The following is a 20,200-nucleotide window of genomic DNA, read 5'->3' as shown; positions in this document are numbered from 1 at the left end:
TGTTCACAGTAGCATTATTCACAATAGCCAAAAGACAGAAGCCACCTTAATGTACTTTGACAGATAAATGGATAAGCAAAATGTGGTATATATATATAATGGACTATTATTCAGCCTTAAAAAGGAATGAAATTCTGATACATGGTATGATATGGATGAGCTTTGAGGACATGAGGTTAAATAAAGCCAGACACAAAAGGACAACTACTATATAATGCCACTTACATAAGGTACCTAGAATAGCACACATATAGAAACAGAAAGTAGAATGGGGGTTTCTAGGGGTTGAATGGGGAGTTGTTTAATAAGTACAGTTTCAATTTTGCAAGACCATAAAAGTTCCAGAGATGGATGGTGGTAATAGTTGTATAACATTGTGAATGTTCTTAATGCCACTGAACTGTACACTTAAAAAGTATTAACTGGTAAATTTTATGTTTCATGTATTTTATAACAATTAAAATAATTTTTGATGGAAAAGTTCTTAACCCAATGTAATGTGAAATTCACTGACTGCTTATGGGGATGAGAGGAGTCAACTAAAATACCAGTGGTGATGTTTCTGGAGAAGGCTGTGATAAAGCTACAAAGCCTAACCCCTAAAGCTCCCCTAAGCACACACTAGACTCCTACAAGTCACTGGGTTTGGGATGGTTTGCACATTTTTGATTGCCTCACATTTCTGCATGTCCCAATACAGCAATTTCAGCACAATCTCATGTTACCAGCGAGAAATGACCTTCAATATGCAAAGCCCACGACTCTCCAAAGCACACAGAGAAATACAATATTTACTTTCTTTCCCATACTTTATAAGAATTTTCTTCTTTAAGAAAACAAAACAAATAAACAAAACCATGAGAAAGTAAACTAGGACTTGCAAACCTGCATTTTTCCTTTTTGTTGCTTTCCTGCATATACAGATCTTTACTCAACACAGCTACTAATATTTTGCTGTAAGTCAGAGTGAAATTGTGCAAATGCTTACAGCAGATACACTGTCCCATCAAACCTAGTAAACGAAACACCTTCTTTGGAATAATACTCTATTATTTTCTTCACTATTTATTTCTACCTCCGGTTAAAAAGACCTTCATCTGTCTATGCCCAGCTCTCCACATTTGACTTATAGAAGGTAAATCCTTCAGCCTTCAAAAGTAATGGTAATGAGTTCAACAACTTGTGGGTAAAATGCTTAAAATTCCCTGGAAGAACTGTGAGCTATAGCTTCATATATTAATTCATTCCCTTCTACAAATAACCATGGAACAGTACTGAACCAGGCCCAGTACAAGGTGCTAGTAATATGGTATGGGAGTCAAGCATCCAGACACTGGGGTCAGACTCCATGAATTAAACTCTGGCTAACTGTGTGATCATGCGGATCTTTCCAAATATCAGTTTCCCCATGTGCAAAGTAGGGATAGTCATACTACTTGTTCTTTTTAGAGTTTGAGCTGTACTAAATCAGATAATGTACATAAAATTCCTATCACAGTTGCCAGCACACAACAAGCATCCAGTACATGTTAGATATTGTTACAAAAGTGCATAAAATTCAACTTTTTCCTTCAGGGTTTTGACAAAGAGCTTACATGTTTCTTCCTTATTCCTCTAGGTCAGGAATTCTCAAAAGGAAGGTGCACTGGGAATAAATAACTTGCAAAAGACATATCTGATAAAGGACTGTTATTCAAAATATCAAAGAACCTTAAAATTCAACAATAACAAAACAGCTCTATTAAGAAATGGGCCAAAAGCCTTAACAGACACCTCACCAAAGAAGATATACAAATAACAAAAGCATATGTCATCTGATAAGATGTTTCACACCCATATGTCATCAGAGAAATGCAAATTAAAACAACAACGAGGGGCAACTGGGTGGCTCAGTTGGTTAGTGTCCGGCTTAGGCTCAGGTCATGATCTCATGGTTTGTGAGTTTGAGCTTCTCTGCCATAAGCAGAGAGCCCACTTCAGATCCTCTCTCCCCTCATCTCTCTCTGCCCCTCCCCTGCCCAATCTCTCTCTCAAAAATAAATGGATTAATAAATAAATAAACATTAAAACTACAGCAACAATAAGACACCACTAGACCCTTTTAGAGTGGCCAAAATCCAGAACACTGACAACACCAAATGCTGGTAAGGATGTGGAGCAACAGGAATTCTCATTCATTACTGGTGGAATGCAAAATGGTACAGCCACAGGGAAGACAGTTTGGCAGTTCCTCGAAAAACTAAACATACTCTTACTGATCTGGCAATCATGCTCCTTCATGTTTACCCAAAGGAGCTGAAAAGTTACATATACACAAGAACCTGCGAACAGATGTTTATAGCAGCTTTATTCATAATTGCTGAAACTTGGAAGCAATCAAAAGGTCCCTCAGTGGGTGAATGGATAAATTAATTGTGGTACATCCAAACAGTGGCTTATTATTTAGTACTAAAAATAACTGAGCTTTCAGGCCATGAAAAGACATAGAGAAACATTAAATATATATTACAAAGCTAAAACAGCCAATCTGAAAAGTCTGTATATACTATGTGATTCCAACTACATGACATTCTGAAAAAGGCAAAACTATAGCGAGAGTAAAAGATCGGTAGTTTCCAGGGGTTGAGGGTTGGGAAGCAGGATGAATATGCAGAGCACAGAGACTTTCTAGGGTAGTGAAAATACTCTGTATGATATCCATAATGATGGATACATGTCCAATGATGGATACATGCTTGTTCGAGCTCAAAGAATGTACAAATCCAAGAGTGAACCCTAATGTAAACTATGAATTTTGGGTTATGATATTATGAGTTGGTAGTTCATCATTATAACACATGTGCCACTCTGATGGGAGATGTTGGTAAGGAGGTTATGCATATGTGGGTACATGGAAAATATGGGAAATCTCTGTACCTTCCCTTCAATTTTGCTGTGAATCTAAAACTGCTCTAAAAAATAAGATCATATATATGTATATACATATACACATTATTCTTATACACACATATGTATGTGTATGTGTGTGTGTGTGTGTGTGTGTGTGTGTGTGTGTGGAGAGAGAGAGAGAGAGAGAGAGAGAGAGAGAGAGAGAGAGTGCAGTTGCCATTCACCACACACAACTGATGCCCTGTCAGAGATAAATTCACACTTATCCACCAGTTTCCAAAGCACCTCTTTCCTTCCTTCCCCATGATAATGAGATTTGGGAGACTGAGGATCCCCGCTTTAAATCAGGAATTGGTATACTATAACCCACAGGCCAAATCTGACGCAATGCTTATTTTTGTAAATGAAGTTTCATTGGACAGAGCCATAGCCATTCTTGTGTGTATTGTTTGTGGCTGCTTTCTCACTACAATGGGCAGAGTTGAGTAACTGTAACAGAGACATTATGACCCATCAAACCTAAAGTATTTACCATCTGAGGCTTTACAGAAAATGTTTACCAACTCCCATTCTAGATGATGATGATGATGATGATGATGATGATGAAGAAAAGCCATGTCTGCCATTTATGGAGTAAAAATAACTCTTAGAGTAATATCAACTCTATTGCACAAATAAAGACACTGAAGCCCAAAGATATCATGTAACACAATCAAAGTGACAGAGATAATACATGGCAGCTAATATCACTCCAAAGTTTGTGCTCTTAACTTAGTAGTGCCATACCTATATAACGAGTGACTGCTGTCGGTATCCAGAGCATTAGCCATTAGGGATATAATGGTATATCTTATTCTAGGTAATAAACTGAATCCATTCTAGATAATAGCAGACCTTAATTCTGTCACTGTTTATTGGATGTTTACCACAAGTACACTTTTTCCAAGTTTACCCACATTCTGGGGTCTCTATCTTCATACTTTTTCCAACAGCTGCATGTGCAAATGGGGTAAGTAAGGTGCACCTTTTTTTTCCTTACGAAGATTCATTGCTGTTCATTGGACTCTAGGCTCATTGTTGGGTTCCAGTTTCTTGTCTGCTTTTTCCTTCAGTCTTTTCCCGCTCAGTAAATGCTCATGATCCCCCATATAGAGTTACCAGATAAAATATAGCACATTAGTTAAATCTGAATTTCAAATAAACAACGAATAATTTTCAGTATGGTAAATTTTGTGTTACATGTGTATTACCACACTTAAAATAATTTTAATGGAAAAAAACTTTCCCATAGAATATTTAGGACATGTACAGGATGTCCTATATTTGTATTTGCTAAAACTGGCACCCTTAACCCAATCGCTATATTTTGGTAGCTAGAAGATGAATTATCCACTGCAGGGACATTCACATAGGACATTTACATAGAAGGCCTTGTGGATTAGGAAAAAGAATGCATGATTTCTTTTTTAAAAAAATTTTTTTTTCAACGTTTATTTATTTTTGGGACAGAGAGAGACAGAGCATGAACGGGGGAGGGGCAGAGAGAGAGGGAGACACAGAATCGGAAACAGGCTCCAGGCTCTGAGCCATCAGCCCAGAGCCTGACGCGGGGCTCGAACTCCCGGACCGCGAGATCGTGACCTGGCTGAAGTCGGACGCTTAACCGACTGCGCCACCCAGGCGCCCCTAGAATGCATGATTTCTTGTTAGAGGATGTGTATGCCAGGACCACTGGGCAACATACATACATTTCAATGTACCTACATTTCACTCCCATGAAATGGGAATAATAGTATCATACTGGCTGGGTTTTGTGAAGACTCAATGAAATGTTGTATTGAATAACACTGGGCTTGGTAGAAAGTAGTAATCATTGTTTCCTTTCCAAGTAAAATTTGTTATTTCATTTTACTTATTCCCTCTAATAGTTCACATTCAGTTCATATTCTTCAATATGCCCTCAGCACAGCCCAGTTGGATTCTGTCCCCAAGCTCCTTCCTTTCCAGCATCTGACAGAGGAATCTCACTGATCATTAAAGTTGATTTAAATATGAAGTACACAAAATCATCTTTGGTTTATAAATTCCATAGAAAAAAATTAGTTAACCAAGTTAGGTTGCGATCAAATGAAGGATATTCTATAAATATATTCCTGGGAGTTCCCACAATAAATTTTAATAGCTTATCACCTGTAATAGCTGCTCTGATGGCCACACTTATTCAAATTTCATCTTTACATTTGATAGCAGCAAATACAAACTCATTTTAAAAAAAATTTCTTGACGAATAGAATTTTTGTCCTCTTTGTTCACTCAGCAAATGCCAGATCCTTCTTATTCTAAGATCTCTTTCAGAGACTGGAATTTTAGTTAGAGCCAATGCACTTTTCATCTGTTACCTTATTGGAAAGCAAGGACAGGATAAAGTAGCATGAAGGAAGGTAAAAAAAAAGAAAACCCAACTTAGCCAAGTAATCCATGTAAACAAATTGGAACCAAATTGTTCACCTCCTAATCTTCACTTTCGAGTCTCTACCTCTAGGCTTTTAGCAAATAGTTGCTAACAGTTCACACAGTTCTTCAAAATGCAGACTAGAGAAAATAATAAGTTTTCTGTCTGCAGGAGATGCTCTATGTCAGAATATGCTCACGGAAAGCCTCAGTCCACAAAGGTGTTTATTCCTCATGAATCTTCCCAGCTAAATCTCTTCGCTAAATTTCTTTGTCAGGAACAAAGCCTAAAGCCCCCTACTCTCCATTATTGCCTATCATTCTTAATATTTTCACTTCTCCGATCAGGAAGAAAAGAGAAAAAGGAAATTGAGGAAATCGAAGATATTGACTATTAGAAATAAAAAATAATAAATCACTGCTGTTAGGGAAGAACCTGAAATCAAGGGCACGCTTGTCTCAAGTTGCAATGGGGCTTGCTGGTCCGAATAAATAATACCACATAAGAGCCATTTTGCTGGAGTCTCTTGCAAGTGAACACTTTCCATAGGATTTAGGCCTTAAACAAATACATTTGAATTCTAACATATAATCAGAAGAAACTAATGGAAAACATTTACAAACTTCTTCCCTCCAGGTAATAGTTCCCAGCTCACTTTAGAATTCTAAATGAAAGCTGATGACTATTCTCGTACAGACTGATTTTTGAAATGGCTTTAGATCCCAAAGACATGAGTCGGTCCAAGGGCTCGCTGCTCCTACTTCCTGCAGGGTATATGAGCCTCTGATCGCTGCCTCCGGTTCTCTCCAACTACGATTTCCATACACCTGTCGTTCACAGTAGGGGAAAAACTCACTACTGTATCTCACCTGAAAACGAACAGAGCCTGAAAAACCATTCTCTGCTACTAAGAAACACTGGGCCACAAACAGATGAAGAAATTTAAAAAGGAAAATGGGGGAAAGGACACAAGACCTGTTGTCCTCTGGTTTGCACTGCACCTGAGAACAACACGGAACGTAACTCATGAGACTAAAAGAAGAGAGCAGGGCCGCGGCATGAATGGGGAAGTTATTATCCCCCAACTGTGATTTGCAGGGTGCACTGTCAGGTGGCACAAGCCCGTAAATCACTCTCCACCTGTCCCACAGCCTACCATGCCAGATATATTCCTTTGAAATAAACTATCTCTCATGCTTTCCTTTTCACCTCTTTGTCTCCCTCTGAGGAAGAAGCTGGACATTGAGCCATAATCCACCATTATTGTAGAATATGATACTCCGGTAAAAGTCACTAATGAAGCCCTAAGGGGATCCAACACGAAACAATTAAGTTGTGATGGGGGTGGGCAAGCAGAATGTCTGGAGCCACACCGGGGAGACCTAAATTGTCAGGGCTCACTCCACCAGCACTGACGCCTGAAGGAGGGGAGGGGCTTCAGTGGAAAATGGATGGCAGAGGTCACATTCATTCACATCACATCTGTAAAGAGTCTGCTCTGGTTAGCTGGGAGATGGGCAGGGGTTGAAATTGGGTGGGGGCTCACCTCTATTTCCCAACACCTCTCAGGTCCTCATGCAGCTTTCCGATGTCCTTTTCAAGCCACTCAGATGGTTCAGGTCCTGGAGAGACTAGAAGAATATGGTTAAACATGGAATCAGGAATTTGGATAGCTAATAAATGGCACCCCTTTAAACCAGTATTCTTTTTTAAATGTCTATTTGTTTTTGGGAGAAAGAGTGTGCAAGTGGGAGAGGGTTAGAGAGCTAGAGGGAGACAGATCTGAAGCGGACTCTGTGCTGACAGCAGAGAGCCTGATGTGGGGCTCAAACACACAAACCATGAGATCATGACCTGAGCCGAAGTCGGACACCTACCTGACTGAGCCACCCAGGCACCTCTAAACCAATATTCCTTAAGTACTTGTTTGACTTAGAGTACAGACTACGTGCTACATCAGGTAAACCGAGAGGGAAGAAATGTGGGGTGTCCTCAGTGCCTCAGTTACATTCCTGAGAAGCTCAGCTCTGGTCAGGACCTCACCCATGTGGACAACTAGAGGCACAAAAATAGTCTTTAACATTTTCTGTCTCCAAAGCCTACCCAGTGGGTGGTCCCACACTGCCCCTGCCCCTGACACTGCCCATCCCACTTGTCCAAGCATTCCTTCCAAATGAGTACAATCTCTGAGAACAGTTCTTGCAAAAACCTGTGTTCTTTCTTATTTAGTGCCTGTAATACTTAGTGCCCCTTCTCAATTAGGTGCTTGGCAGAGGGCAGAAGCCCCCCCATCTCTGGTTGAACAGCTGGCTATGGATTCTCACAGGCCCTCACCCTTTCACCTACCCTTGACCAAATGCTGCTCAGGACTGTTCACCCCCCATACCTCTTCTCTTCAGATTTTGAGCTGATCCAGGAGTGAAAATCCCACAAAACGAGCAAATACCCTAATATGCCGGGGCTGAGGTTGGAGGAAAGCTGGCTGAGGAGATTTGGGCCTCCGCAATTTACAAAAAGCCTGGAATCTGGTAAATGTTTACTGAATGCTTGTTGAATAAAAATACATTAATGGATAAGCCACCGGGGCATGGGATAAGGGTGATAAGCTGTTCCCTACCTGCAGGTATAATTGGAGGTACATTCATTTATAATTTGGCTCTATCTTTCCTCATTTTCAACAGTTACAGCTGATGTTGAAGTGATGTTATTTTCACATATGACACTAAGGAGTGGCACTGAATTAGAAAACATGAAACAGACTTTCTGTGTCTTCCCATTTGTGTTGGTCTCACGCCTTTGGGTAGGCGGTAATACCCAGGTTCACAAGTGATGTCAGCCACCAAATCCTCCTATCCACACGTTGCTCTTGCTACTGACATACGAATCTGAGAAAAGGGCAGGTTTAAACTTATGCTGATATTAGGCAAATGAGTAACCAGCCACCACCTATGTATCCAAACACCCCTCAGGTGTAGCTTTCCTGTTAGCTCATCAGCCCCGGGCTCATGCCGAAGTGTGGATCACCTGGAGTGGGCTTCATGATTGCTTCTCCTTAGATGAGACTTAACATCCCTGCTGTGTGAACATGTGGAGTTTCTGACAAAGGTGTTCACGAGAGAGGAAATACACCACAGGGCAGCACAAAGTTGCTTTTGGATGGAAGGAAATTTGGAATAAATGCAACATGAGACAGAATTATAAATTGACTTGGACTGTTAACCCGAACTCAGATGCACATATAAAGAACAATGATAACTGATTTTCATAATTACAACCCAGAGAGACTGCAAAATACTAAATTATCTTCAGAATCTTCAAATAAGAATAGTGTGTTTGAGCATGGGATAAATGACTTAATTTATCTGTTTCAATACATTTGAATTCTTTGAAAAATCATATTCTACTTATACAATTGCAAAATTTTATTAACTGTAATAGCTGAGTAACTGGACTTTATAAATAAAATTCTGCAAAAAAGAATTGACTGATCCCTGGTTCCCCATATGGGAGAAGGAGGTGAAATTCACAGGACACCCTAAGCTTATTTCTGGTAGGGGAGAAACTCAATCACAATTATGAAAGTCTACTGGTGAGATACAGAGGTAGGAACATTTTGTTGAGATAGAACATTTTTATGCCTTTATAGGGCAGTTTTCCAAGTTTTCCTTTGGTCATGACTTGAAGCATAGGTGAAATACTAAAGAATTGACTATGCTATTACTTTATCTACCTCAGATGTTTTCTTAGAACTTCCCTTTCATACGGTTCTGTCTCCTATTGCCTGACTCAGAGGTCAAATCTCAATGCACAACCTGGCTCAAAAAGAAGCCTGGGTCAAAGAAGACTGGCGAGTCCTTAAGCTAACAAATAGTGGGCAAATTAGACACTTAGTGAGAAATGAAATTGTAGATAATTATTTAGAGAGCAATTGGGAAGTTGACCGGAAAGTCACGATGGACCATATTCAACTGGAAACTATGAGCAAGCAGACAGCCTCGTGGTAGGGTTATAAATTTATTTAAACTATAATTCCACAGTGTAGAGAAAGTGTAGCTTCCTCATTTGATTTGTAACTCCTTTAATCTTCTTCATGAGCACCGTTGACTGGGCAACAAAAGGAACAGAGCAAAATAAAACAAAACATCTTAGACCATTTCTTGGCTTGAAGTAATAATTTTGACATTTCTTTAGGTATTACCCAGTATTTTAGAATTTTATTTCTTTCCCTTCTCTATTTCAATATGGCATGTGGGTCTATGGGGCAAATAGGGATTAAGTGACTTCATGGCTTTGAAGGAAAGAGCCCAAAAAGCCATATGATATCCTGTGTCTCTTTTCCTCCCCACAGCCATGATCCTGAATATTCAGTCACAGCCGGAACTGCTGGCATGCACCACTGCCATTGGTAGGTGGTATTACCTGTGATCTGATCTCTTGCATCTTGGACTGTGGCTGGTGGCCCTCCATCTCATGTGGTCTCACTCTGTTCCTGCTGATTTGAAAGGCCCGTGACTCCCGTTCATCTGCCACAACATCAAAACACTCTTGCTCAGAAATAGAGCTCCCCAAACTCTCAGTTTCCTCTGTGTTGAATCCACACCACTGGAGCACCAAAGGCAAACAAGAAACACTAAAGCATCAGATAAGCCTGTCTCTTCCACCACATGACACCACCAGGATTACTTTGAGGAAGCTGTCCCAGAGGTGATGTGGGAAGTGGTTGCCTTCTGGAGTCCCAGGTAGGGGTACAACAGAACTCTCATGGCATTGAAGACTCCAAGTTACCTAGATGTTCCTAAAGCTACCCACTGTCCTTCAAGGTTGGCCTTGAGGCTGAGATAAGAGGAGAACAAAGTAAGTGTCTGGTATCTCCTTTCCTCCACCTCTACCTCTCTCCTTTCTCCCAAGGTCCTTCAGGCCAGAAAGAGTGGGGTTTTCCATCATTTCACCTGCATCGGATCATCCTTCCACCATTTCTAGTCAAGCCTTGGGACATGGCTAGGTTAGATGGAAAAGGTATCTCCATGCCCTGCAAGGAGTTCTATGATCTGACCCAAACAGGTTAACTCCTGAAATTCTGAAGGCGTTTAGAAAATCTTCCTCACCCAAGCCCCAGTTTCAGAATGACTATTTTCTCACAGGACAAAAGATTTCATGGCTGAGCCTCAGAGGTGGAGAGCTACAATGAACATGATTTAAGAGGGGAAATAAAACATATCAGTTTAATGTTTTTGCAAATAGTATCCCCACTACACTATAGAGACTACAAAATATAATTTTAAGGGTGAGGGACATGAGGAGAAGTGAGAGATGGAGATACAGAAGCTCTGAGAAAAATTAAGTCTGTTATTGGTAAAGCACTAAAATGAAACACATGGACATTTTACTAGAGCCATTTAGGTTAGAGAAAACTCTCCAGTTACCATCTCCCTGAGGCCTCCTTTTGTTTCTTTAGCTTTTCCTGAGCCCCTATGCTTGTGTACAAATTTTTAATTACTCAATTTAACTTGAGTGCATTTCTGTTCCTTAAAGCCAAAATACGTGCATGAACAAGAGCCTTCAGTTAAGGCTTTCATACTTCACAATGTGTATGCTGAGCAGATGAGCATCAAGTCTCACTTCCTGTTTCCCGTAAAGGTCTTTCTAATCCATCCCTCCACCCAGCCCCAGATCCCCAGCGTCACACCCCCAGATCACTGCCCCATCACCCTAGCTGGCCAGCCTGACTCCAGGCCCTCTGCTCTCTGCTATCCTCCAACTTTTGCCCTGTTAGTCATTCTGAAACTCCACCTTCACCACATGCACTGCTGTTCAGAGATGTCAGGCTTCTCCCTCCTCTCTGGTTGGTTCGTTTTGCCCCAGTCGGGTTGTTGTTGTCTCTGCCCTTGTCAACTAAACCAAATGCATTCTTTGCTCACCATGCCTCCAGTTTAGTCTGGCCCATGAATAGGAACACCACTGTCTGTGCCTTCTCTCATGTTTTTTGCATGTCCTGAGCAGATTTGTGCTCCTCTCCACTGATCATTCAAATCCAGCCAATTTTTTTTTTCCAAGCCACTGAAGTGGTTCAAAGCAACTTATTTTCTGTTTCTCTGAACTGTCGGTTACATTATGCCATATCATGCTACTTTAGGGCTTAGTTATATTCCATCTTTGAATAATGGTAATATCAATGGCTAATATTTATTGAGCACCTTTTATGGGGAAAGTGTTGCACTGGGATAGCTCATTTGATGCACACCATCCCTGTGAGGTGAGCACTAAATATGTATGCCTGAAGATGACGAAACAGAGTCTCCTCTGCAATTTGAAACCTTGCCTAAGGTTATACAGCTGGCAAGTTGATGTGGGCGGGGTTCGTGCTGAGAAATTGGACTCCAGAGGCCATCCTTTCAGTTTGTATGGCTTATCACCCCCAGAGAATTGCTCCTTCTGACTTCATCTGTCTTCATCTCTCTCCCCAACTACACTATAAACATCTATATGGCAAGGTCATGATTTTGTGCTCTCTGTCCCCCTACACAGGCACATAATAGACCTTTGAATGGCACTTCTTATCTCCTCCCTAACTGTCCTTTCCTGTTGAGTCATCATTTTTCAGATACAGAGCAATGTGACCTTCATATTCAAGGTTTGCTCATACTCTGCTGAGGTTAGGCATTTCTCCTCTCTTCCTGTGAAAGTTCTATGAGCCCCTGCATGGTTAAGGTGCCGACCACCAAAGGTAGGAGGCAGCTGATATCTTCATGGAGACTCCATTTTCTCTCTGCCTATCTTCCAGGCCTGACTTCTGATGTCCCAGGATCTTGGCCACCACCTGACACCCTCTTGCATTGCACAGTCACACAATGTTCCTAAATCCACCTTCCAGACACCTGTCCCAAAGGATTTTATAAATAGGACTGTAGCCCGTAGGAGGTGGTCTCAGGCCAACTGCCCTGCAGCTGGGCCTTTTGAGCAGTGTTGAAAGGAGACCCCAAAGATCCTGCATTAGAATGCTTAGCAGCCCTGTGATTTATTTGGAAAGAAACCAGCTGCCCCAGCGAGAGTGGAGAAATGTGTGGTTTGCTAACAGATTTTAAACATTAGAGCTTAGGACTTCAAAGAGAGTTTTCCCAAGGGGATTTCTCTTTGCTGTCCTAAATGAGAAGCTACAAGCATTTAGGACTGCCTTAAGATGTAGTGAAGTGAGGCTTTGAGGCTGTCCACGTTTGTCTTGGGTCTTTGTAGATGGTGTGTGGGAGCTCCACAGACCTAGGCCTGGCAGGAGAAATCTTGGCAGTGGCCACTTTGTTGTAAGAGGACTTAGCAGGGGTGGGGCTGGGGGGTGCAACTGGCTCATTTCCTCCCAACAAGCCATGTTGTGTCTCCCTTCTTCTCCTGGCAGCATGCCATTCTCTCCAGAGCCTCTGCCCTTCACCCCCCACTCTCTCTCTGTCTCCTTCCCCTACCCACCCTTGAGAGGAAGAAAAGAATGAAGCACATTCAAAGGGGTCTCCCCAGTCCTTCAGAGTGCAAGCTTCTTGTCATACTAAGGTCAGACTGCAGCCTGGGAACGACACAGTCACCCATGACGTGACAAGATCGTTTCAAGAACCCCTTTAAAAGTCTTGTTGTTTGTCTAAATCTTTGCCCACAGCTGCCTGTTTAGGAACTCTAACAAAAGCACCATGAAATCCTGTTTGATCTTAGCCATATTTACTCCTTAGCCCCCAGGACAGAAGAATGGAGTTTGGTTCAAGATGGGGGAAGTGTGGCTTTTGTGATTGCCACAAATATCACACGCTTCCCCTTCCAGACATGCCAGGGAAGTGATAGGACTGGGAGGCACTCAGGAAAGGTAGGGCCATGCTTCCCTAGCCTGCTCATGTCTCTAATCATCCATTCGTCTTGCTTGCAAGGGACTGTGAGGAGCTCTTGCTCTACAGGCCTCTATTAGGCAGCAGGGAAGGGGAGTTTCCTCCTTCCTGCCAGGTGGGGGACTCATTTCTACACCTGGCCTTCCTGCGCCTGCTTCAAATTGTTCTTGGACGTGGCCCATTGCCTGCAGAGAAAAAAGGTGAGGCAACATCACTCGACCCCCAACTCCCTAAAGCAATAGGAATGAACTTTGCTCTAAGAAAATGTGATTCCTGGAAATTCAGGTTTGTGAAAAGTAAGATAAGTCAGGGATTGGGTAGGTGTTTCCTTTTACTTGAGAAACATCAAAGGATGCCTTAAAATAGTATCTCTTATGTGAGGGCACTTGAAATACAATCTGATTCTTAAGAATTTGATCCCAAATCAAATTCTTGGGACATGGATCCTATACAGTTTTAATGGAAACAGGGAGACTCATTAACTACATCTTTGCAGTGTCAAGATTTGGTGAGGAAGCAAAAGTTTCCAGGACAGAAAGATTCATTAATGAACTGACCATTTTTACAATTAGTTCCCATTTAATCATAACTTTCCATCATGCTGGTGTCTATTCTCACATATGGTATCAAGATCTTTGTTGGACCCTCCCGTGTGGTCAATAATACAATGCAAATCAAATGCAAATTGATTGCAACAAAGTGAAATTGCATATCCTGCAAAAGATGCGGGCTTTCATCTGACTTGGATGAGGGACAATTTGAGCTTCAAAAGAGACTGATTTAAATATCAGAGAATTAAAAGAGACCCTTGGGAGAATGAGCCAAGTCCGTTAATATTTTGGCAAAAACTAACCCTTTCAGTAAGTGTGAAGCAAAAATCAAATGTGAAGAAAAGGAGACCTTAGCGTTTTGTCAGTCAAGTTAAGCCAAAAAAATTGACACTTGATTCATTTTATGATTCCAAGAATTAGCAAATAATTACAGCTATAAGATTCTGGAAAATAGAAGATAAACTTATTTTTAATGTTTCATTTTTAACAATAGAATTCAACCAACACCTAAAAATACCATTTATGGTAAAATTTTCGTTCTTCTCTTAAGTGATTTCTCCTTTAATTTTTTTTTAAATCTCAGTTATCTTCAAGAAATGATTCTCTCCCATGGTTCCTTGCCATTTCATGTATATTATTTGATTTAATATTCACAGTGATGCTATCTGTTAGACTGAGTAGCTGTCCGCACCATTTTACAAGGAAGAAAATTGAGGCCCCAAAAGGGTGATTTGAACAGCACCATGAAGTTAGTAAACATTAGCTTCGCTCATGTAAACAATGCAAGTATTCTTATTGACTGTTGGCTACATGGTTAATAATATTAGGCATATCTGAACCCAGACCTTTAGACTCCCAGGGATTTCTTTACAGACAAAAATAGCAAATTGTGTCATACCCAACATTTTGAGTACTTACTATCTACCAGGTACCACCCTAAGTGTCTTACGTTCCTCTCATCTAATCTTTACAATAATCCTATGATATGAATACTGTGCTTTATCCCTGTTTTACAAAAGGGGAAACTAAGGCTCAGAGAGGTTAAGTAAGTTGCCCAACGTCCCACAGCTGGTAAATGACATTTCAGCTAGAATTAGAATTCACATGTTTATCTATCTTGGTGCTCTTAATTGACACACCACAGTGCCCTTTTCCAGGAATAGATTTATTCCAGAGCGAAGCTCAGGATCTTTGTCTTTAACAGGTATAGGACAACCACGCATTGTGTAACATATTACATCTCAGAGGGAAGTTGCCTGGAACTCTCCTCAGCTGGTTTATAAAGGAGAAGGTAAAAGAATGGGACACGGGATACTTAAGTTTTACAAAGTTGTTCAAGAGCAGGGATGGCAAACAGGCTTCTTCCACAGAAGATGGCAATCTTCTTTCATCAGCTGGCAATCCCACTTAATGAGTAGAAGCTGCTAGAATGAAGCCAAAGCCTTAATCTGGGCTCCGTGGCAAAGAGTGGCACGAGTTTTGAGCAAGCCTGGAAGGGGAATTGGCCCACACACGGGCCATGTGTTTCCTATTTACCCTACGGGAGAGTGCCAAGGTATGGCACTTTGAGATTCAATGGACTCAGATTATATTCCTTAATGTTTCATACCACAGTGAGTACACAGGCTGCCTGAAGTAGCAAGTGGGGGCAGGAGGTGAACATAAAAAGTGTCCATACTTCAAATTCAAGAAAGATTGACTACTCTTTGATCGTAGGAACAAGTAACTACCAGATTCAGTTGTAAACTCTTCCCAATTAATGACAACTCTGAAATGGTAATCAAGCTTCTGAAAGCCAGCCAATAGCAGCAGCCAGTTTTAGTAACTGCTTTCCATGGCCAATCCCTGACCACTCCTGCTTCTGAGAGGCCACCAATCTCTGAGTGCCTAGCTTCTCCAAGCCCCATATAAGAGCAAGCATCTGCTCTCTTCAGAGTCCGTGTTCATTGGTTTTTTGCTTAGAAAGTAATGCATTCTGCTCTTTGTTTCATTTATTCAGTGGTAGCCTCTTCCTTGTCCAGAGAAAGAACAGAGAAGAAAAAGCGTGGAAAAAAAGGCCTTGTTTCATACGTTTGAAAGGTGGAAAAGAAATCTCTATCAAACATACATAATGAAAACATAAAAATCCCTAGAAATTCTCTCTCTCTCTCTCTCTCTCTCTCTCTCTCTCTCTCCCTCCCCTCTCTACTTTTGCCTTAAAGATGTCAAAGGGAAACCTCTAGGGTATTCAGGAAGCCAGGTTCTGTTGCAACCCCCATGGCAAGGGAAGGATAATCATTGTTAAAGTATATGTTTAATTCATTTAAGATTGTGTTAAATTGGTACTTCAGTGGTGAATACACCAGGCTATATTCTTCTTCGATGACCTGTTGGCCAAAAGTTCCACAGTGATTAAACACTAAGCAAATACATACATAAGACAAAAATAGCACTCAGATGTTGAAAATCTAAACTTACCCAGCACATTTAAGCCTAGTGCAGCAAAGTATCTAGTTAGTATCTGTTTTTATTAATGGATTTCTATTTCTGGCTTATTTTTCCTTTCCTGCTTTGGTAATGCTAGATGTATGTACAAAAATCTACATATTTATTCAGAAATTGGTACTTTACTACTGATGAGTTGATACAAACAATATAACTAGGGCCATTATAATGTTAAGTGAGTTTTGAACAAATAGAGTTAGAAATCCAATTATCTTTCTATAGAAAGCCTTTGTGTAGAGTCATTGTTAAATAAAAGAGGGAAGTCAGTGGGAAAGTGAGAACAGCAATTTCTCCTGCCTGCAAAAGGACATTGGAGAATTTTATCCTGAACATGCATTAATCTGTTCACAATAGCCTCTGCCCTGTGGTCAGCTCATAGAGATACAAAGATCTGTTCTAGCTACTGGAAGCTTCCTTTTGGAAGTAGAGCCGACAGTCAGGAGCATATGACTTGGGTAAGAAAGCAAAGAAGAAACACAGATCCTTGCACTGGGCCAATGGCTTAGAACTGCAGGACGGAAGTCACCGCAACCCTTCCCCGGCACCTCAGTCTAGGGCCTTCAATGCTTACCAGTGGGGGCAGAAAACAGAAATCCCTTGCAGTAGTTCCGATTGGGCCTTTGGTCAGTCTTAGATCAGTGCCCCTCAAGCTTTACTAGGCACATGAATTACCTTGTTATATGGTTAAAAATGAAGGTTCTGATTCATAAATTTGGAGATCTGAGATTCCAAATTTCCAAAAAGATTGCAGGTGATGGCTATGTTATTGGTCCATGGACTTTGAGTAGCAAGAATATAAGTTACCCTAAGCCTTATCTGGGACACAGGGGCTTCCACTTGGCTTCCACAGCAATAGAGATTAAAATTTTAGTCAGAAGGGAGCTTAAAGATCATCTGGTCTTTGAAAATCCCTAGCTGTGTGATGTCAGGCAAGTTACTTATCCTCTCTGTGCCTTGTTTCTCATAAAAGTTTAGTTATAAGGATTAAATGAAATAAGGTTTACTACAGTGCCTGATATTCAGCATCTGCTTTGTAAAGGCTAACTAAAACCATCTGGCTTCATTCCTTCATTTTGCAGATGTAAAGATAAGTCGTTCTGACACGAAGAAGCTTGCTTAATATGACACAGCTTGCTAGTGTCAGAGATGGAGTGAGAACACTATCTCCTGACTTCTAGGCAAAAGCCCTTTCTGCTGTTTAGTTAGAGCCCAACAATAATTGAGAAAGCTGGCCCCAGCATGCGCTCAGCCCACTTTCCTGCCCCGGCCTCAGACACCCACAGAACAACTGTGGCTTAACCCACATGCCCAAATATTTTTGCTACAGCCAGTCCTGACAGCTCAAGTCTTCTGCTGTTAATTATGAAGATTACCCAGATAATTGATTTAATTGGGAACAGAGAGTATCTCAGTGCAACCAGCCAAAATGGATTAGATCTCCTTAGTGCAGTATACAGATCCCTGCGGCTCTGAAGGGAATGCATTTCCTCCCTGGGGAAGATTGTGGATGCCCCATGGAACCTATGGTATAGTCTTGCTGACCTGTTCCCCAGGGATACAGTTAAATCTAGTCCAAGTGTTGGAAACATACAGCTCTCTCTTTACCCCCATTGTCTTTATAAAATTCCTCAATAGAGTTTTTAATGCTCACACTTGACAGTGATGTCTTTGGGGAGGTCAGAAAGCAGAGAGTAAAAAATCCTCTCCCAATATGGTTTTGCATTAGCCACAGGCTGTTCCAAGTCAATGGTATGGAGAAGTACAAACTCTTTTTTCTGCAGTAAAGGGAACGAGATGACTTCTTTCTATTGCAGTGCTGAGATATGAATAACTGAACTGGAAAAACATATTAGCTGTCTGTCTAGTGTTGCTACATAATACAAAAAAAAAAAAATCATTCCAGCATCTGCCCAGTGAAAAGTTATAAACAACTAGCAAATATATGCTATGAAGTATCATTGCTTTGGTTGTCCTCACTATTGGTGCAATCCAAATGGGGTTATCTATCTAGTTCTTTGAAATCAACTATTTGTGTATCCACTTATCCTAAAGACACAACCTTTTTAACAAATTATCTTCACATTACTTTAGCCTCTGTGGGGTAGTTTTTCTGTTTGTACATGTATTGAAGTCATGTTGAAAATCTGGTAGGTAGAAAGCTCCGGGGAGGGAAGCCACCTGAACAAATACAGAAAGCTTGTATTATTGATCAGATACTGAAAGATGTGTTCCTGACATCTTCAAATTTGAGACACTAAAAATAAGATGAATCTGAAATTTGGTGATGGGATATGAAACCTTTCTCTTCTAGGTGACAGTTGACATTCTAATCAGAGCTGAGATGGAAAAATCATGAAACAGAAACACTTCTATCCATTGGGGATACATTATTGGATGTCTTAGTTTCAAAGGCCCCTTGGACCTGCCACTACACATCAAACCTATCCAAGATGTTACCATACATGCTTTGGCAACATTCATGATTTGACAGGGCCAGATAGTTTCTCATTCCTATTATGGGTTGCAATGTATCCTTCCTCCCCCACAACAATATATATATCTCTGTATATGTGATAGCTTTAACCTGTAATACCTCAGAATGTGACCCTATTTGGAAATAGGGCTATTGCTGTTATAATTCGTTAAGATGAGGTCCTCCTGGAGTAGGGTGAGCCCCTCATCCAAAATACCTGGTGTCTTTACAAGGAGATGGCCATGTGAGGACAGACAGAGAACACCAATGTGAGGATGGAGGTGAGGATTGGAGAGCTGTATCTACAATTTAAGGAATGCCAGGGATTGCAGGCCATTAATCCTTGCATGTCACTAGAAGCTGGGAGAAAGGCAGTGGACAGTTTGTGTCTCAAGGCTCTCAGAAGCTACTAGCCTTGCTGACACTTTGATTTTGAACTTGTAGCCTGCAGAACTATAAGAGAATAGATTTATTTGCTTTAAGTTTATAGTACTTTATTATCATAGCTCTAGGAAATTAATATATCCCCCTCATAAGGATTGTTATGTTTCCATCCTCTATCAGGTTAGACTCTGGTTGGCTCTCTCAGGTGGGAATGAATCTGAGATTTTAGGAAATAAATGATCTTGAAGATAGGAAACTTTCCCAACCCAGTGCAGGCTTAGGACTGATCTGTGTTTTGCTGAAGATGTGTTGCTTTTTTTTTTTTTTTTTAAAGAACATATAGATGACCTTGGGTCTCCTTGACTGTTTGGGACCTGTCAGTATGAAGCAAAACACATCTAGAAATGTGAAACCTTGACTCTACCCCTTTCAACTGATCACCATTCTTGGCTTCATTCAATGAATATTTATCTTCTGCCCACAGGGACAGGAAACTGATGTGTTGAGTACTTGGAAGTAACTGGTCTTATCTTCATTTGCCTTTCCATAAGCATTTATATTCACAGCATCACCGTTGCAATCTATAGTTGATTGATTTTGAAGTTGTGTCTTTCTCTGAGACTTATACCAGCTTGTGAACAGATAGGAGCTAGCAAAATTTCTGCTCAGGGTCTTACATAAATGTGCATCACTGGTTACAGTTTATGATGGAAAGTGGCTTTCATCTTGCATGGCATCCAGTAGGCCAACACTAATGGACTGAGTGATGAATGCCAAGGTGGAGAGCTTTGTACTAAGTTCAGTACTTTGTAAGACTGCCCCCTGGACTTAGCAGGAACACGTAATGTCTCTGATTAGCTCATGGGGCTATAACAGTGGTGAATGGACTCTTTGCCATCCCCTCCTTTTCAGGTTCAAGTGGAAAGACTTTAGGTTCAACATCGAAAAGAAAACTGTAAAACACAAAATATAACTTTAATAACAGAATGTGTGACACTATGAATCTTGGAGAATGGCTTAAGAAACTCAACAAGCACTTTTCCTAGCCATTCTCTGATGATAATGTATCTAATATCTTAGAATAAAGAAGCAAAGCTGGTATTTTGCC

General features: G+C 40.9%; 2 long non-coding RNA genes across 3 annotated transcripts in view; one reads left to right on the top strand and one right to left on the bottom strand.

The window, feature by feature from the left end:
- The window catches only part of LOC123598960, a 44,822-nt gene extending 36,980 nt beyond the window's left edge, over positions 1-7,842 (bottom strand). The window contains exons 1-2 of the long non-coding RNA XR_006712898.1: positions 7,688-7,842; positions 6,888-6,972 (exon numbers count right to left, since the gene is read on the bottom strand). This is a non-coding gene — a long non-coding RNA (uncharacterized LOC123598960). The remainder of the gene's footprint in view (positions 1-6,887; positions 6,973-7,687) is intronic.
- LOC123598958 overlaps positions 1-20,200 on the top strand; it is a 45,946-nt gene that overhangs the window by 16,386 nt on the left and 9,360 nt on the right. Inside the window, exons 2-4 of one of the 2 annotated variants that reach the window (XR_006712895.1) lie at positions 9,690-10,195; positions 13,243-13,400; positions 14,956-15,733. This is a non-coding gene — a long non-coding RNA (uncharacterized LOC123598958). Of the gene's footprint in view, positions 1-9,689; positions 10,196-13,242; positions 13,401-14,955; positions 15,734-20,200 lie in introns of those variants that run through there. The other variant, XR_006712896.1, reaches the window with a different exon arrangement.

The sequence above is a fragment of the Leopardus geoffroyi genome, chromosome C1, assembly GCF_018350155.1.
Source record: "Leopardus geoffroyi isolate Oge1 chromosome C1, O.geoffroyi_Oge1_pat1.0, whole genome shotgun sequence".
NCBI classification, from domain to species: domain Eukaryota; kingdom Metazoa; phylum Chordata; class Mammalia; order Carnivora; family Felidae; genus Leopardus; species Leopardus geoffroyi.
The sequence above is the reverse complement of the archived record's forward strand: the minus strand, read 5'-3'. Positions and strand labels throughout refer to the sequence as shown.